Source organism: Candoia aspera, chromosome 4, assembly GCF_035149785.1.
Source record: "Candoia aspera isolate rCanAsp1 chromosome 4, rCanAsp1.hap2, whole genome shotgun sequence".
In the NCBI taxonomy this organism is placed as follows: Eukaryota; Metazoa; Chordata; class Lepidosauria; order Squamata; family Boidae; genus Candoia; species Candoia aspera.
In genome coordinates this window covers 42,703,195-42,722,670 of record NC_086156.1, presented here as the reverse complement: position 1 = coordinate 42,722,670, position 19,476 = coordinate 42,703,195, and the positions used below count along the sequence as shown (strand labels likewise).

Sequence of the window (19,476 nt, the reverse complement as noted above, 5' to 3'; positions counted from 1 at the left end):
AAGATAGATCCAGATATTTTGCAAATGTTCTCAAAATACTCATAAAGCATAAGATGCCTATTAAATCATTAACATTTTCTAAAAATCAGAAGCTGTGGCATGGGGGGAGGTGCTCAAAGAAGACAAGTTGAGAGTTGTGCCTAAGTGACACACATAAAAGAGAGGTGGAGCTTCAGTCATGGCTGTTGTTTTTTTACATGCCCCTATGAACACTCTTGCTGGCAAAACTGCTTATGGGCAGTGTTGGGCTTCAGGGTTTAGTGACCGTGGTCTAGAAAACAGATTTCCTTGCTCCTGTAGTTATAGCCAGGTGTCCTGACTTCTGACTGGCCTTTGGCCGAGCTGATTTCCAGTTGGTGCAGGTTGGTGAGGGCTGGTCTCTGATAGGTTCTTTGTGTCTGATCCTGATTGGTTGTTTTGGTGGTGTTGCAGGTGAAATGTCAGGAAATCTGTTCTCTAGACCACAGTCACTAAACCCTGAAGCCCAACATTGACCAACAGATACCAGCTCTGAAATCCTACACCAGTATAAAACTGCTTATGTTCATCCCTGACCTGTTTGAAAAGACGTCTATTAAGATGTCTGTGAAGAGGAACTTGATCAGCCTGAAAAGGTAGATAGTTCTTCTTGGTAACTAAAGCACCAACAGTGCAAGCTGGCATAATTTAAGACCAAACATTGATAAACCCTGAAATCATATAAAGCATGTGACATAATCACTCTTTCCTTGTTTGGAACTGTTTGCTTCTCAATTGAAGCAATCTGACTGGATTAAGAAGAGGAAGAGGAAGAGGAAGTTGAAGGACACAGAATTCATCAAAACAAGCAGAACGCTACAGAGCACTTTATGATTATATATACAACACAATGTAGAAGATCAGCATCTCTGAATATATAACATTTCTTTCTAAGCACTGTGTCTGCTTACATTGGTTTCTCATCTTACTTTTCCTTTCTTTATTAACTGTAAGTTATGCTCTGTTCATGAAAGTGTTCTTTTCCCTTATCAGTTCCTGGTACTTTTGCAGGTTAATTCATCTAATTTCCAGTTAAACAAGGCAGAGAACTTTGTCAATTATTTAACTCCTAATTAATCTCTTCTAGCCCTGCTCAGGTTTTCACCTTCAGTTGTTTGCAATTTCTGTTTGCTGAGAATGAAAGACACCTTCCATCCCTGTAATGTGCAAAGTCAGAGTTTCTGCCTGTTAGTCTTTTGTCCTAGAAATAATTGGGATGAGTTTTATGTTTGTTTGTTTATACCGTAAAATATTCATTCTCAATAAAATATTCTAAAATATATTTGATCTTCAGTAGCTGGAAATTATTTTTAAAATGTATTGTTGTTTTACTTGAAAAACTAATTAACTAAAAAATTAATTGGCAATTACGGTCATATTGCATGTTTGCCTTCTTGCGGTAGCCAGAGATCTTTCCAGGAACAAAATATAGTATATAAATTGCCATCTGGGTTTAATTTATCCAAGTGCAAAGGCATGGTGGCCTGCTCCAGAACAGAAGCACTGTACCTGGGCAGCTGGTGATCTAATTCCAGATTAGAGTGTGCAGTTCAGTCATTAAAGGAGTTCTCCTCTTTGGCTATGACCTTTTCATCTGCTCATCACCACTGCAGAATTAACATAAATTTCATTAATATTATTAATGAGCTTTCTTGCTAGTTTCTTTCTTGATCAGTCCTTTCATCCCTTATCAAGAAAAGCTGGGTTTTTGGAATCCCACATTACTGGCCCTTGTAATGCTTACTTTTTGTGAATGGGCAACAAAATGGCAAATGAAATTCAAGGAAATTTAGCATATACAAATATATATGGAGGCAAACATGTATGCATCATTGCTATATATACTGATGATGCAATAATAGGTAGTGACTAAACAATGAAAAGTATCTGGAGATTGGAGGGAGAACTCTGTTAAACTATGATCTTATGGATAATAAATCTGACTGGCAGGTGATTCACAACAGACTAAAATAGTGCTCCATACAGCATGTAATTATTTTAAAAGCTTTGGTACTCTGAAGTGATGGCTATCACATAGTTTTGAAAGAGATTAGATAATTTAGTGGAAGATCACAAAGCAATCTGATTTCTTTGGACTGTACTTTAAAGTAAATTAGCATACATCAACCCCTCAATTTGAAATTTCTGTGCAAAAACCAATGGCAAGCCACTCAAGAAAACCAGGTGGACCTGTCTAGAAAGTCACCCAAAGTCAGGATTGACTCAAAAGAGACTTTGCCTTTACTGTACCCAGACTACACTAAATGCATTAATTTGAAACCCACATTATTTTACAGACATGATATTTAATCCTTCCAAATGTACCCATCACTGTCCAATTCATGCAGTTTAGGCTGGGGAAGAGTGGGAAATTTACCATGGTGATGCTGATTCATGGAGCACTACAACAGATAAAACAGCCCAACAACTGAACTTGAGTGGAGATGCAAGATGAATCCAATTTTTCCTCTACATGCAGAAAATGTAAATGCCTTAGATATACTTGGCTGAATTGAAAACAACTTAGATCAATGAAAGGATGGATTTTAAATGATGCATCTCAAGAAGGAAAGAGTAAAGCATACTATTTTATGATGAAAAAATGCCATTTTAATAAACAAGAGGTGGAGATACTACTGAGGAGGAAAAACATCAAAAGGGCAGGATTCCTCTCTAATGAAAACCAATGAAGCCTTGGTTTAATTTATGTACCAATTAAATTGGTGCCCCTTGCTGATCACTGTAATCTTTTTAAAGCTCAGTAAGCAAAAAAGGTGGCATCATTGATCACCATGATGACTCAGGGATTCTGGACCCTGAAAGTGAGGTGGCTTAATCATCCTCTAAATGAAACAGCCCAGGGTTTCTGAATTGGTTTCCATCCCCCTTTCTTTATCTTTTGCTGATGCTGGATATTAAGCACCAATATTTACAGAGCCTGCTTTGTCTTGATGTATTTTAACATACCCCAAAAAGTAGAAATGAATATGACAGAGAGGATCAGGACAGCAGGACAGATAGCTATGTATTGCTCAGGTATACCCTTCAGTTGTCATATTTGCAAAGATGGAGTATGAGCCCAAGGTCAAGTCCCAGCTCAGTCTGTAATAGCTCTCATTTCAGCAAGGGATGCTTGCACTATAAAATGCCAGAAGAGGTGCTCCTCAGTGATGTTTTTTTTCTCTCCAATTCTGAGCTCACATACCACTTTCAAAAACGTGATGAGAGCCAATAAGGACACTACCTGGTGGATTGTTGCACTACAATCCCTGAAAGGGATTAGCAACACAGTTAAAAGAGAATGTTTGCAAACCAAGGCACCTCAAGTTGCATAGAAATAATTAAGACTGAAGGGCATATTATGGCCGCATATTATTCCCAAAATTTGGAATTCTGTAACAGTATGGAAATAAATGGTAACTGTTTTGGAGTAAATATGGTCAAACTGAACAAGATACAGATAACTCGAAAATAATATTTTGTTGTGCAGCCACCTAGTACTTGTGTCCAGGATATTAATTTTTCATGATAAAGGTTAGACATCTGCTTACTATATTTACCTGGTAGGAAGAGGTTTTCCCCCAAATGATTACTTGTGAATGGGAGAAGGAGGTTGGCTTACACTGGGTGTTAAAAATAGGACAAGCTGTTGAAAACGAACAAATTAGCCCAAGATGCCAATGGTTGCGCTTCTCCTGCTGCAAAGCATGGATGCCTCTGAAGATCAGCCTGAAGATTCACTGCTGCTTGGAGGGACTGCATACCTGATAGCGAACTCTTTTGTAACACCAACAAGGCTTCTTTCTGTTACTTTCCTTCCCTGTCCAGTTACTAAGATTACCGGATCTGGGCTTCCAAAATCTGGACACAGCAGATACAGAAAACAGTTCTCTTTGCCGCTATCTTGCATTATCCTCAAGTTTGCAGCCCTATTCTAATAACACTACTGCTTCTCACTGGTTCCATTCTATTTTGTTCCTTCTTATCCTTTGTTCCCTTCCCTTCCCTTCCCAATGCAATCATTCTTTCTATTCTACTTTTTCTTCTATTTGGCTGTTTCTGTCAGAAAGAGGAGAATGTGTGTATATGATACTGGTTGGTGTGTGAGAAAGGATGTTTCATATACACAGATGAGGATTAATTACTTTCATAAATGGGTTACCTTATTTTATAGACAATTACATTTAATTAGTATTTATCACACACACACACACAGACACAGACACTCAAATGTATATGTTTCTGCCCTTATTTTGGAGCATGGCTTCTAGCAGGTATATGTGTGAGTGTGCTTACCTGCACACACAGGTAAGGGCTGCCACATGCAAATGTCTATTGGTTGCAGGATTGCTTCAGCTGGAACCTGCAATCCTAGGCTGCCAAGGTAGAAAAAGTGGGCAATGCACAGAACTGTTATCTGTGCTGATGTGTGTTTTCTACCTGCCTTTCCTAGTGGGGAATCACCTTAAATTTGGGTTTCTTTCTACTCTTACTGATTGCTAGTACTTGGTCATCAAATTTGACAGGATCCAGAATCCAGCTGTAAAAACTGCTGGATGTGCAAATTCTACCTAATGAATGCAACAAAATTAAATATTTCAAGGAAGTACATATGTGGAATCATCAAAGGATACTTTCCACAAAGTTTTCTTTCTTTATAGGATAACCAAGGCCAAGAAAAGCTAAGCAGCCTCAGTTCCCATAGCCCCTGTGAATGTTGCTGGAATGATTCCTAAAAACTGGGTACAATTTTCCCATGGGACTGAGGCAGGAAACATGCAAAAATGCTGATGTGACCCTTGAAATACACTTAATAGACCCTAAAAATTCAACTCCTCTACAAAAGTACTATAGAAAGGTCAATTCATGTATTATCTCAGCTATTATGACAGTCAGCAGCCCCCCACAACATTCAGAGCATGTTAATTGCCCCTGATTTAAGAGTATATTAAAAAATGAAAAGGCTTAAGTTGAGAAAAAGAAATAAAACCTTAAACCAAATGTTGACTCCCCCCTGCCAATGATTGATCAGAACAACTGCAGAAAGCATTTAAAAAAATAAAATGCAGTCAGTACAAGTGCTAAAATTCCCATTGATAACCTCCCCCAAATAACCAGCAAGCTAATTTTTTCCCTCCTCAAAACCTAGGGGACTTCCACATTTTTTGATTGGTTAATACATTTAGATATAAGATGCTGTAGCACATTTATCTTATACATACATACTTTAAATTACCTTCAAACATCTCTAGTTCTGCCAGGAATGAAAGCAGAACAGATGCCAACCTTTTTTTTTAGTATTTCTCCATAATAAAGCAGGAATTCAAAATGGGACTGTCAGATCAAAAAGTCAACATGGAATCAGTTTGGAAAAGGATTATGTATGCCAAATAGTCCTGTGGTCCCAAAGTAAGGACATTTGCTTAAAATAGCTTATTTATAAACAAGTGGATTGATGGTGCTTCATCTTCCAGGAAATTGTCATCCTTAGTTCTGAATGGGGTTGCACTGTCCCAGACAGACTCAGTGCATAATCTGGGGGTTCTCCTGGACTCACGACTCCTGCTCGAAGAGCAGGTGGCAGTTGTGGCCAGGAGGGCCTTTGTGTAACTTGGGTTGTGCACCAGTTACGCCCATTCCTGGATCGAGAAGCCCTCCGAACAGTCACTCACACCCTGGTTATCTCCCATATAGACTGCTGCAATGCACTCTACGTGGGGCTACCCTTGAAGAGTATCCGGAAGTTTCAGCTGGTCCAGAATGCAGCCGTGTGGGCTATTTTTGGTGCCCCTAGGTTGGCACATATAACACCGTTGCTGCGCGAGCTGCACTGGGTGCCAGTTTGCTTCTGGGTCCAATTCAAGGTGTTGGTTATTACCTTTAAAGCCCTACATGGCATGGGGCCAGGTTACCTGTGGGACCATCTCATCTCCATTACATTGGCCCCCCCACCTGATCATCCAGAGAGGGCATGTTGTGGACCCCGTCCATAAGAGAATTTCATCTGGCGGGGTCCAGGAAACGGGCCTTCTCTGTAGTGGCCCCCGCCCTCTAGAATATCTTGCCCCCGGAGGTGAGGCAGGCCCCATCACTCCTGACCTTCCGGAAGGCCCTGAAAACCTGGTTCTGCCGTCTCGCCTGGGGAGGGAAAGTGAACAACCATTCTTGGGGGTGGCTCGCACCCTAGAGTCCCTCCCACCAGCCTGGATTTTATACCTTTCTTGGATTTTATTTATTTACTGTATTTTATTATAACTTTTATGTGATTTTAATGTTTATATTTTGTGCTGGATTTTATTGTAAACTGCCCAGAGTCCCTCTTTTGGGGGAGATGGGTGGTGGTTAAATTTGAGCGATAAATAAATAAATAAATATAAAAAAGTGGCTCCTGGTAACCTTCATTGTCTAAATCTATGTAGGTATGAATACCTATGTATGAGGCGTATATGGTATGAGAGCCAGTTTGGTCTAGTGGTTAAGGCAACGGGCTAGAAACCAGGAGACTGTGAGTTCTAGTCCTGCCTTAGGCATGAAGGCCAGCTGGGTGACTTTGGGCCAGTCACTCGCTCAGCCCAACTCACCTCACAGGGTTGTTGCTGTGGGGAAGATAGGAGGAGAAAGGAGTATTAGGTATGTTCACCACCTTGAGTTATTTATAAAAATAATAAAGGTGGGATAAAAAAATCTTTTTTAAAAAAACCCAACAAGCCAAAAGTGCATGGATCAAATATAACCCTTTCTAAAGAATCAGCTGGAGTCAACTGAAAAATACAAGGAATCTTTTCACTCTTTTTCTCTTTAGTCACACTTCAATCCCCTTTCCTTGCTCCAATATTTGCACTAAGAGTTAATACTACAACCCTTTTCACATGGTTAAATCCATATGACTTCCATCAGCACCTATTGGAAGTAACCAAATGTTCAACATATCCCCCCCACACCCCATTCTCCTTTTCCTCCTGTCTGTAACAGTGGTCACGCCTGAAGAAATTTACATCCACATGCAGTACCTAAGAAATCAAGTCTGAGCTGCTCTTTCATGCTGGTAGTGCCATGGGAAAGCTTTTGCTGGTGTAGGAATTTGGCATGAACAGGATCATTTTTATTTTTATTTTTTCAGTGTGTGTAAAATATTGAACCAGAAACTAACCAAAGGGGCTGGGTTCAGATATTGGACATTAAGGTGCAAAAAAAAAATCTAATTAGGATTAATATTAACCAACTTAGCATGTTGTGTGAATGCAAATGCTAGACCATTAATTCAACTAATTGGGTTGTGTTAACACAGCTCTGCATGTACATACAGTCCTGTAGCCAGTTAAGCAAGAATGAATATTAGACGAATGGAGCTCCTATTCAGATATGCTATTTTTAACAGTATACAGTCAGTGACTCATCCAATTGAAGGGAAAAGCAAGCAGCAGCTAGTTTTTTTCTCTTCCTGATGCATTTCAGCGGTAATCCCTTTAAGCACTTTAAAAAACAGAAATCAGGGTAGTAGACATAAAAATTGCACCAATCATACATTTTGTCAATAATATGACCGGTTTAAAATTCATGATCTGTATCTCTCTTTATATCTGATTATTCAGATCACACCCATGCAACATTTAAAGTATTCAGGAATTGGGGATTTTCCCTTCTGCCTGCTAGGAAGACTTTGACTTCATATGAGATCTGAATGTCAGAGTGTGTCAGTGAGTGAGTGAATGAATGCCACCTTTTCCTTCATGTTAAAACTCCATTTGAAGAATATCAGCTTTTATGGACAAGCAATGCTTTCTCAACCTTGTTTCAGATAGCTAGGGCTTTGCACATCTTCAAGCTAGGAGCAAAGACAACAGCCTGCACCTTGGCCATATGCGATCCACCAGGGTGTGTGAGTGTGTGTGCAGATGTCAAGAAAGCTCCCTATATTCCACTGGAATCCAAAGCTCAGGCCAAGAGTGGTTTTTTTTCCATGTCTCACTTCTGCCTCATCCATAGGTGAGATGTGTTTGCATGTGTGCATAAAAGAGAATGGGTTTCAGGTGTGGTTTTTCTTTTTTGCTCACTTATTTGTTATTTTTCTCTTTTAAACCTGGGAATCAACTGAGCTGTGGGAAGACAGAGATCACTCAAAGCAGCTGTGCTTAAATATCACAGTTAAATAATTAAAATAAAGGCAAGCAGTAATATTAAGGTATAGTTTAATTTCATGTTCACCCCAGCATTTTTTAATTTTTTTTAATGTGGCCCCATGCTGTTCCACATGCAAACTCTACCACCAACCCCATTTGCCATTGCAAAGATTGGTGCAGCCCTTTGCCAAGAAAAATTGTACATTCCTACCCATAGGTCAGTTTAGGTTGGCAGCACTGTGCAGTTTATTAATTTAATTTAATTTAATTCAAGTTTGAGGCCACCCTACTCCTTAGTGACTCTAGGCAGATTACAATGAAAAGAAAACAACTTACATCAAAAAAAAAAAGAATACACTGACTGGAAGACTAACTCCGCAACACAAATAAAACCAAACCCCAAAGGGTTGCATTAAAAAAGAGATTACCAGCCGCAGCTTATGCTCGGAAAGAAACCACAAAAACTGTATGAATGCTTTTAACTCACCCCGGGCACCTTATGCTGTTTGGATTTCAGGGACTTACAGTATAAGCTGATTTGTACCAAAAGAAATTAAAGGGAGAGAAAAGGAGAACAAGGAAAGGGGTATGGTTTTATCTTTCTTGTTGGAGGATGCCTGGCTGTCTGAGGGACTACCCGAATGAATAATCAGGAAGTGATGATTCTCTCAAGTGACTAAATACAGAACAATGCAGCAAGGTTAATATAAGACACAGAATCCCATGTGTGGAAAATGCGGGAAGGACGAAGTCAACAAAAGGCAGGAAACTAGCACAGACTCCAACTTCTCCAATATGACGTTTGGGAGTAGCATTGTGAGAGGTAAAGATTTTAATGTGTAAATAAGTTCAAGCTAGTGAGCAAAAGCAACGCCATGTTAAATACTTAAACCAACACGAAGTCAGGAGGAGATAGTGGGGAAAACTCATCAAACGATAAGGGCTAAACTCATCACTTATCAGGGCAACGGCTAAACACATCACCTAATATGATAATGGTTTAAAACAAAGGCGGCCGGAAGATTGTAAGTCTGAGAGTACCCAGCCAATGGGGAAACGGATAAAGAGGAGCGACAGGACAGGAAAATGTATAAAAATAAACTTGAAATATTGTATGGTGTGGCTTTTCTTTTGGACACGTTGCATCGTGCTCCTAGAAAGTCCACCACGCTTTGCAAACCATAGAAGCTCAGAGAGAGAGAGCGAAATAAAGTCTTTTTCTATTTCTAAACTCAAGGACTGTTGGAGTCTAATTTGTTTTGAGTTTTGTCGCTAACAGTTTTTGGTGCCCAACGTGGGGCTCGACTCAGGGTTCCGGGACTGCCTTGGCTAATGAGGTAACCAGGAGAGGCATCCCCCGTCCCTTTGTGATGGCTCCGGTTTGCCTTGCGGCAGTGGCGATCTTGGAATAAGAGCCTTTCGAGCCCCACAAACCCACATAGCAGTTGAAATAGAAAAAGATCTTGAGAGTGGACCAAGAGAGAGATTGCTGAACCCTGTAAAAGAACTGGGAGACTCTGTGCACAGACCCAGGTGAGTAGAACTCGGAAGGTGTCCGATTCACACCTGGGCGGTTGGGGGACTGGGTAGGACTGTTCTGAGTCTGAGATCTGTGAGAAGAGTGTGTGTGAGACTCCCCGAGAGCCAAAGAGGGCTGCAAGGCGAAGCGAGAGTGACTCCTTAGTACCGCGGTTCCATACCCTCGCGAGAGGATTGGCCGGGAAGCGGAGGAAGTGACTTGGTGAAGTACGAAAAGAGTCTCAAAAGTGGATTGGTAAGGATAAAGACAGGACAGTAACCAGTATGGGCAATATAAAGAGTCATCCACGAGTGAGGGAAAGAAAGAAAAAACAATTAAAAATAGATCCGAGGAGTCCATTAGGACTCCTACTGGCTGGATGGGGAAAGCCCCCGTATAATAAAATAATCACTAAAATGGGGTTAACTAAGGAAGAGATGATCCACCTATGTTGCTTTGTATGGTGGGAAGACGAAAGAATAGATTGGCCACAAGAAGGGAGTGACAACTATTTCGCCTGTCAGAATTTGTATGAGTATGTGAAAAATAAGAAATGTAAAACTTTAAGACAGGAACTAGATTATGCCCTTATATGGGTGCCAAATAAGTGGCCACAAGACCAGGAGGAGAGTCGGATCTTAGTCCAAAATACAGAAGGAGAGGGGGAAGAAGAATTAGACCAAGAGGAAAAAAGGAGATACCCACCCATCCCCCTTATAATCCACACCCCATAATGCCCATGGCACCTCCCCCTCCTAGTCCACCCCTGTCAAATTTATATAAAAATTTAAGGAAAGAAATTGAACAATGTAAAAAGGATTTAAGGAATTTGCCATTTGAAGGTGAAGAAATAACAACAAGTTTTCCTTTGAGGGAGGTCCCCTCTGGATTGAACGCTCAGGGACAGCCAGTCATCAGTTACGTACATGAACCATTAAAGGCATCAGAATTCCGGATGTTTAAAAAGGAGATGAAAAAATTAATAGAGGACCCATTGGGGGCGGCAGAACAATTGGATAATTTATTGGGGCCAAACATCTATACATGGGATGAATTAACGGCTATAATAAATACTCTATTTTCTGCTGAAGAGACGCACCTGATAAGAAAAGCCGCTATCCAAATTTGGGAAAGAGAGCATCAAGCCGGCCCAGCGGGGGGATGTAAAATTTCCTCTTGCCAAACCAAACTGGGACAATAATATGAATCAGGGGAGACAGAACATGGAGGACTTAAGAGTACTGATAATTAGGGGAATGAAGGAAGCAGTACCCAAAGCTCAAAACATGACCAAAGCCCTCCAGATAGAACAAGAAAAAGAGGAATCACCAGCCGCATTCTTACAAAGATTAAAAGATGGAATGCGCAAGTATTTCTGGGATAGACCCCGAGGCGGCAGGGAATATCCAACTTGTTTGAGTCTAATTCGTCACCAAATCATGGCCCGATATAAGAAAAAAATTGCAAAAAGCAGACAGATGGGCGGATGTCAATTGAGGATTTGCTGAAGGAGGCACAAAAGGTCTACGTCCAGAGAGATAATGAAAAGGCGAAACAACAGAGTAAAATGATGGTGGCAACTGTCCACCAAGTCATGAATTATGAAAAGAAAGAAGAGGGAGGAATGAAGGGAGGGAAGAGAGAAGGAAGAATAGGGCCAAGAGTAGAGGCCAGAAACTACCGGACAGGAAGAGGGGGATGGAAGTCCGAGGGAAAGAGGGAAAGAGCATGTTTTGAATGTGGGCAGAAAGGACACTTTAAGAAAGACTGTCCCAAACTTCAGAAGGAATGACAGATATATGCCATGGCTCAGGAAGACTATGATATCCCCTACTAGGGGGGTCAGGGGCCCATATTTTATCAATCCCACCAGGAGCCCTTGATAAACTTAAAGGTGGGACCAGAAGGAGAGGAGATGGTGTTTTTAATTTATACTGGGGCAGCCCGGACCTCAGTAGCCACCATTTCCGGTTCTGTAAGAAAGAGTGAAAGAAAAGTAAAAATTTCAGGGGTAAAAGGAGAACCGTTTTATGTGACAGAATTGGAAGAAGTGAAGATCCAATATGGGAAAGGAACAGGAGTAAATGGGAAAATTCTATATATACCAGAAGCCGGGGTAAACTTATTAGGAAGAGACTTATTAGGAAAATTAAATCTTTCCATATCCTTTTCGGATGACTCCCAGCAGATGTTACTATTAACAGAGGAAGATCAGAAAGCTATCGATAAGAAAGTCTGGGTAGCGGAAGGAAATAGAGGAGGACTTCAAGTCCCTCCGTTACAAATTAAATTGAAGAGGGAAGGAGAAGTTGTTAGACAAAAACAATTTCCGATCTCGATGGAAGGGAGAAGGGGGTTACAACCAGTAATAGACAGCCTCGTGAAAGATGGACTATTAGAGCCGACTCAATCCCCATATAACACCCCTATCCTTCCAGTCCGTAAACTGGACGGAACATACCGGATGGTCCAGGACCTCTGGCTCTTAAACCAAGTAGTGGAAACTAGGCATCCAGTAGTTCCAAATCCATATACCTTAATGGGACATATTCCGTCCGACCATAAATGGTCTAATGTAATAGATTTAAAAGATGCTTTTTGGGCATGTCCACTGGCAAAAGAATCAAGACCCTTGTTTGCATTTGAATGGGAAAACCCATTCATGGGATAGAAGCAACAATATCAATGGACAGTACTTCCACAGGGCTTCACTGAGTCCCCGAACCTGTTTGGACAAGTACTAGAACAGGTTCTGGAGGGGTTCCAAAGTCCTCGGGGAACATATTTGATACAATATGTAGATGACCTTTTAGTATCAGGGACAAGAGAGCAACTTACCAAAGACGCAACTAACCAATTGTTGAATTACTTAGCCCAGAAAGGGTTGAGGGTATCAAAAACCAAACTTCAATATGTAGAGAGAGAAGTTAAATACCTAGGTCACCTAGTTAGTCAGGGAAGCCAAAAAATCACACCTGAAAGAATAGAGGGAGTAATAAGGCAACCTCTCCCTAAAACCAAGAAGGATTTGAGAAAGTTTTTAGGACTAATAGGATATTGTAGATTATGGATTGAAAATTATGCCAAGCAAACAAAAAGTTTATATGGGAAACTTACCGAGAAGGGATCTTGGATCTTACACTGAGAAAATGCAGAAAAAGAAGTCTTTAAGGAATTAAAGGAGGCCCTAACAAAAGCACCAGTTTTAAGCTTGCCCAACTTGGATAAACCATTCTACTTGTTTGTAAATGCTGAGGAAGGCATAGCTCATGGAGTACTCACTCAAAAATGGGCTGGACAGAGGAAACCAGTAGCATACCTGTCAAAACAAATGGACCCTGTCATCTGCGGATGGCCGACTTGTGTACAAGCAGTGGCGGCTACTGCCATTCTTGTTCAGGAGAGCCGAAAACTGACTTTCGGAGGGGCTCTGGTGGTAAGCACACCACATCAAGTGCGAACCATCCTCCAACAAAAGTCAGGAAGATGGTTGACTGACTCACGAATTTTGAAATATGAGGCAATGCTAATAGAACAGAGGGATTTAGTGTTAGTAACAGAAAAACACCTGAACCCAGCCCAGTTTTTAACAAATAATCATGCAGAGACGGAGGGTAGTCCAGAGCACTTTTGTCTCGATGTAATAGAGTTACAAACGAAAATACGACCAGATTTGGAAGAGGGACCATTAGAAAAAGGGGAAGCTTTATTCATTGATGGATCATCTAGAGTTGAAGAAGGAAGAGGCTAAACGGATATGCGATTGTGGAAGGAAAAACTAGGGTATTAGTAGAAGCGGGATCATTACCCACCAGTTGGTCAGCCCAGACATGTGAACTTTTTGCCCTAAATCAGGGACTAAAATTATTAAACAAAAAGATAGGGACTATATACACGGACTCCAAATATGCCTTTGGAATAGTCCATACATTTGGAAAAATTTGGAGAGATCGGGGAATGGTGAACAGCAAAGGGAGAGAACTAATACACGAAAAACTAATTACAGAAATTCTGGACTCACTAGTGAAACCAAAAAGGATTGCAGTAGTACATGTAGAAGCTCATAGGAAGGGAAATACCTTCGAAATAGTGGGCAATAATCTGGCAGATGAAGAAGCTAAGAAGGCAGCTCGAGAAGCTGAACCCATGTATGTACTTATCCCCGAGGTAAAACCAGAAGTAGAAAACCCTATCTTTTCAGATAAAGAAAAAGAATACATGAAGAGGGAGGGGGGGCAAGAAGGACGGGATGGCTGCTGGTTTCTCCCGGATGGGAGACAAATTATAAACAAAGCAATAGCCAGACATCTTTTAGTCCATTTACATGAGGGAAGCCATTGGGGAACCCAAGCCATGGTAGATTGTATTTTAAAGTCATACGCATGCTTTGGGATCTATACCCTGGCCGCTCAGGTCATCGAAGGGTGTTTAATTAATCGAGTTAATCGATTCGCCTTGAGAAAAGGGAACCCGGGTGGGAGACCTCTGGCTTTCCGACCATTTCAATGTATCCAGGTAGATTTTTCAGAGTTTCCCAAGGTCGGAACTTATAAGTACCTCTTAGTGATAATCGACCATCTTACAGGCTGGGTAGAGGCTTACCCCACTGTACAAGCTAATGCCCGATCCATGATACGGCTCCTATTGGAACATATAATACCCCGATACAGATTGATCACTCAAATCGATAGTGATCAAGGGAGTCACTTCACAGAAAAACTCTTGCAGGGAATCATGCAAACCTTAGATATAAAATGGGATTTCCATACCCCATGGCATCCGCCCTCAAGTGGGAAAGTAGAGAGAATGAATTCTAAGATTAAAGAAAGCCTCAGTAAACTCATGTTAGAAACAAAAATGCCATGGACCAAATGTTTGCCTTTAGCATTACTGAGAATTAGGACACAACCTAGGCGCAACATAGGATTATCTCCTTATGAATTATTATATGGAGTAGGGTTTGCTCCGGGAAGAATTTGTATAGACTCTCTGGAAACCAGAGATAAAATCATACGAAACTATGTGCACACCCTGTCCCAGTATTTTGAATTTTATAGGAAAAAAGGATTGTTGGCTCAACGACCCCCTCTAGAGTTCCCTGTTCACAAATTCCAAATTGGAGATTGGGTCCTGATCAAGAGTTGGAAAGAAGAAAAACTCCAACCTAAGTGGGACGGACCGTTCCAGGTATTGCTGACCTCTGAGACCGCGATCAGGACGGCTGAAAAGGGTTGGACTCATCATACCAGAGCCAAGAGAGGGCCAGAACCACAAACTCCAGAAGAGTGGAAAGTGATAACCGGATCAAGCAAGCACAACGGAGACCTCCAAATGACATTACGTAAAAATAAACCGGGGGAGGGTTGTGCGAATGTGCTGGTTCTGTGAATGCCCTTGTATTTTCCAGTGTTGTTGTTGTAGCCACTGTGAGGGTGTGGAGCGGTTCATGCTGATTGTACTGAAGAGTGTGATATAACCCTAGAGGAAGATTGGCTAGAACCCGAAGGCTACCCGTGCCCTTGTGGCTGCAGGTGATATGACTAAAATGTCTTTACATAAAGTATACTGGGTGAAGGTAATAGCTGTAAATATCTTGTGGGGACAGATCCTTTCTACAAACAAAGAAGCAGAAAAATCAAATTGTGAAAAGTGTGTCAGTTGGGTACAGCAGGGGCAAACAAAAACCAAAACCCTACAATATCACACTAAACAACTGGAGGGATGTCAACAAAACGGGGTGTGCATTGAGAATAATCAAGAATTCCAAGTCTGTGAGACAGAGAACAAAATGATATGTTATGACCCTAAGGAAGTTACTAAGATCACTATGATACTGGTGAGCTTAAGTCACCATACTTCAGGAACCCATAAAAATATAACCTCTAAACTCATTCGAACATATGGAACCCCTGTGCAACTAAACTTTGATGCATGCAAGGTCATCAATGCTAATGGCTGGCCAATGGGAAACTGTGGTGGATTGAGGTGGGAACGCATGTACATGTTAGATGCTAAGTATCTATGTGCCTATCCAAAACAAGGCCCCAACAATTATGACAATGATTATAGTTGTAATGTACAAGACTGGTATTATTGTCCAGAATGGAAATGTGTGACCACTGCCACGTGGATGAACCAACCCATAGGAGAACATAAGTTGCGAATACAAAATGGGGTAGCCCAGAGCAACTGTAAAACTGGGGAATGTAATCCCATTATAATGACATTAACTCTGGTCAAACCAATAAAATATACCTATGGGATCCTGATATATGGAAAAGGGACAGACCCCGGGGCAATTATAACATTGGAGGTAAAACAAATATTGCAGGAAACAGGGGAGGAGAGGAGCATAACTTGGTCAGTTTATGAGACCTTAAAACAATTAGGAGACGAACAAGTGGTTTCCACAAAAGCCCAAAATTTGTTTGTGGAAATGGCAGAAGGTATCGCTCAAACCCTAGATGTAAAAAATTGTTTTGTCTGTGGGGGGACAAACATGGGTGAGAAGTGGCCGTGGGAGGCTAAAGAGGCTGACCCTGGCCAATTCAACAATCTCACTAAGACGGGAAACATTACTCAGAGAAAAACAACCTCTGACATTATTTGGACGTTAACCACAAACCTGGTGGCAAGAATCTGCTTTAGACAAAACGGAACTATTCCTGTCGGAGACTTAATGTGTTCAGGGGTATGGGATGAACAAGAGCGGACAAGCCCTAATAATGAGTCAAAACCAGTGAAGTTCAATATCACTATAGAAAAGGGAAAAGATTGGATATCACTGGAAAATATGTATTGGATATGTGGAAACCAAGCTTACGAAAAGCTACCAGGAAACTGGAGTGGAACTTGTATGTTGGGATGGATAAGGCCTTCTTTCTTCCTCTAACCCATGAGAAGAAAGCAGGTTTTAGGAATCCCAGTATACGATGAGATAGGGAGACAAAAACGAAGTATAGCAGGGATAGAAGTGGGAAAATGGAAAGATGACGAATGGCCTCCAGAAAGAATAATTGCATATCATGACCCGGCATCATGGGCTGAGGATGGGTCCTATGGATATAGAACCCCAATCTATATGCTTAATAGAATAATAAGGTTACAGGCAGTATTGGAAATAGTGGGCAAAAGAATAGATGCTGCCTTAAATATAATCGCTGAACAACAGGACAAACTTAGAACCGCAGTATACCAAAACAGATTAGCCCTTGATTACATATTGGCAAAAGAGGGAGGTGTATGTGGGAAGTTCAACCTAACAAACTGCTGTCTGGAAATAGGTGAAACTGGAAAGGTGGTGGCAGATCTTACCGCCGACCTGAGGAAATTAATACACGTGTCCATCCAAACATGGAAAGGAATTCTAGATACTGACAGTGGGGGATTTTTGGGAGGATTATTCAGCAGTTGGAAGCAAGCTTTAATGATGGGAATTTTAATTTTTATTGGCCTAATGTGCGTCCCCGGTGGCGCTGCGGGTTAAACCGCTGAGCTGCCGATCGGAAGGTCGGCGGTTCGAAACCACGCGGCGGGGTGAGCTCCCGTTGCTCGCCCCAGCTCCTGCTCACCTAGCAGTTCGAAAACATGCAAATGTGAGTAGATCAATAGGTACCACTTCGGCGGGAAGGTAACGGCGTTCCGAGTCGTCATGCTGGCCACATGACCCGGAAGTGTCTATGACAACGCCGGCTCCATGGCTTAAAAATGGAGATGAGCACCGCCCCCTAGAGTCGGATTCGACTGGACTTTACGTCAAGGGAAAACTTTACTTTACCTAATGTGCGTCCCATGCATTATCCCCCTGATCAGAAATATTGTACAAAGCACGATAGAGAATATGATACCAAAGGAAAAAATGATGACCCTAATGGAAAATAAATATGGGAGTTCCGAAGCAAGTAAAATATTACAACAATTCGAGTTACAAATTAAAAAGATCGATAAAAATTAAAAGGGGGGATTGTGAGAGGTAAAGATTTTAATGCGTAAATAAGTTCAAGCTAGTGAGCAAAAGCAACGCCATGTTAAATACTTAAACCAACACGAAGTCAGGAGGAGATAGTGGGGAAAACTCATCAAACGATAAGGGCTAAACTCATCACTTATCAGGGCAACGGCTAAACACATCACCTAATATGATAATGGTTTAAAACAAAGGCGGCCGGAAGATTGTAAGTCTGAGAGTACCCAGCCAATGGGGAAACAGATAAAGAGGAGCGACAGGACAGGAAAATGTATAAAAATAAACTTGAAATGTTGTATGGTGTGGCTTTTCTTTTGGACACGTTGCATCATGCTCCTAGAAAGTCCACCACACTTTGCAAACCATAGAAGCTCAGAGAGAGCGAGCGAAATAAAGTCTTTTTCTATTTCTAAACTCAAGGACTGTTGGAGTCTAATTTGTTTTGAGTTTTGTCGCTAACAGCATTGCGTCCATTAACATCTCCTATGGTTCGTGTGAGGTTTCTGCAGCTCCTTATTCTTATTTTTATGTTTCTTTTTCAACTTGTTAAAACAAAAACCCTGGTGACTGTTGCACCATAAATTGAAGCACGGGCCTCCACCGCTAACCTTATGTCAAAGTTCATATATTGCACAATGCCACAAGGTGATTAACACCCAATTTATTGCTCAGCATAGATTTTCCCAATTTGGGCCCCTGTGGGTACTTGTGACTCCAAAGATTCTCTGCCTGCATGGCCATTCTGTCCTAACAGCCAGGAACCACGCTGAGACAAGGAATAGGTCTCTAGTGTTTTATTACTGCTACATAACAGAAAATCCTAACAAACTGAAGAAGCGTGGGAAAAACCCAGACATATAAACCCCAAAGGCTAAGGCGGGCCTGATCTGTGTCTCTTTGAATGGCTACCTAATTCCTCAGTACTACGCATGCGCTTTACAGCCTGGATGGGAGCCCCCTGCTCGCCATCCTTACTCATGACACATTATTGAGGACTTGGGGAGTTAAATGCCATGCATCTAGAGGGTGCCCAGGTTGGGGAAGGCTGGGATAGCAATATCTGTTTAGTATAAATGACCATATCCTTCATGGGTAGAGAAGTCCCTGAGGAAGGCTTCTAGACCTTAGGCTATCTTGTTCATTTTCTGACTTATAGCTTAAATGTATCTAAGTTTTTCTGAAAAGAATGGAATAGCTTACTCTGGAGGGTAGTTTAAATGATAGCTAGATATCTTATATGTTTTGTATGAATAGACAGAATAGGGCAGACATACATGGCAAAATTTGCTTCTGGCCATAGTGGCCATTCAACGTAATGAAATTGCTTTTATCCAACTCCATTTTTTCAGTTTCGAAACAGCTACTCAGCCTGTTTGTTGATTTCCCTTGCTATCTCATTAATCCAGAGCAGAGGGATGGTGGGGAAATGTACTTTAGGCTAGGAATGGAAGAAGCAGAGACAGAAAAAATGTCCCTCTCTTTCTGCCATAATTCAGATCTGATAATGCCTGAAGAGGATTGTAATAGTCACTCTGAAGAAAAGCTACTTATATATCAGGTTTGGACAACATAGTCATTTCAGGAATTTGATCATGTTTGTAGGGTCTTATGTTGAATAACAGAGTCTTGGCTCTGTCTTGTGGAGGTGATTCACATTATGGAGACTATATGATTGTTCTTGTCAAGGGAAAGAGGCAATTCTCCTTGACAAAGTGCCTTGCATTGCCTTGAAATTTCATCCAATCGTTCCCGTAGCCAGAAGAGGCATCACACTTGCACAGAAGCCCTCTCCAGCTATTCAACTTGCCAGAGGTGGCCTCAAAGGAAGCCAGTGTCGCTGTTTTGCTGTTAGA

General features: G+C 41.3%; 1 long non-coding RNA gene across 2 annotated transcripts in view; it reads right to left on the bottom strand.

Annotated features, from left to right (window-relative positions):
• LOC134497916 (uncharacterized) overlaps positions 1 to 19,476 on the bottom strand; it is an 854,438-nt gene that overhangs the window by 458,184 nt on the left and 376,778 nt on the right. The window lies entirely within an intron of this gene.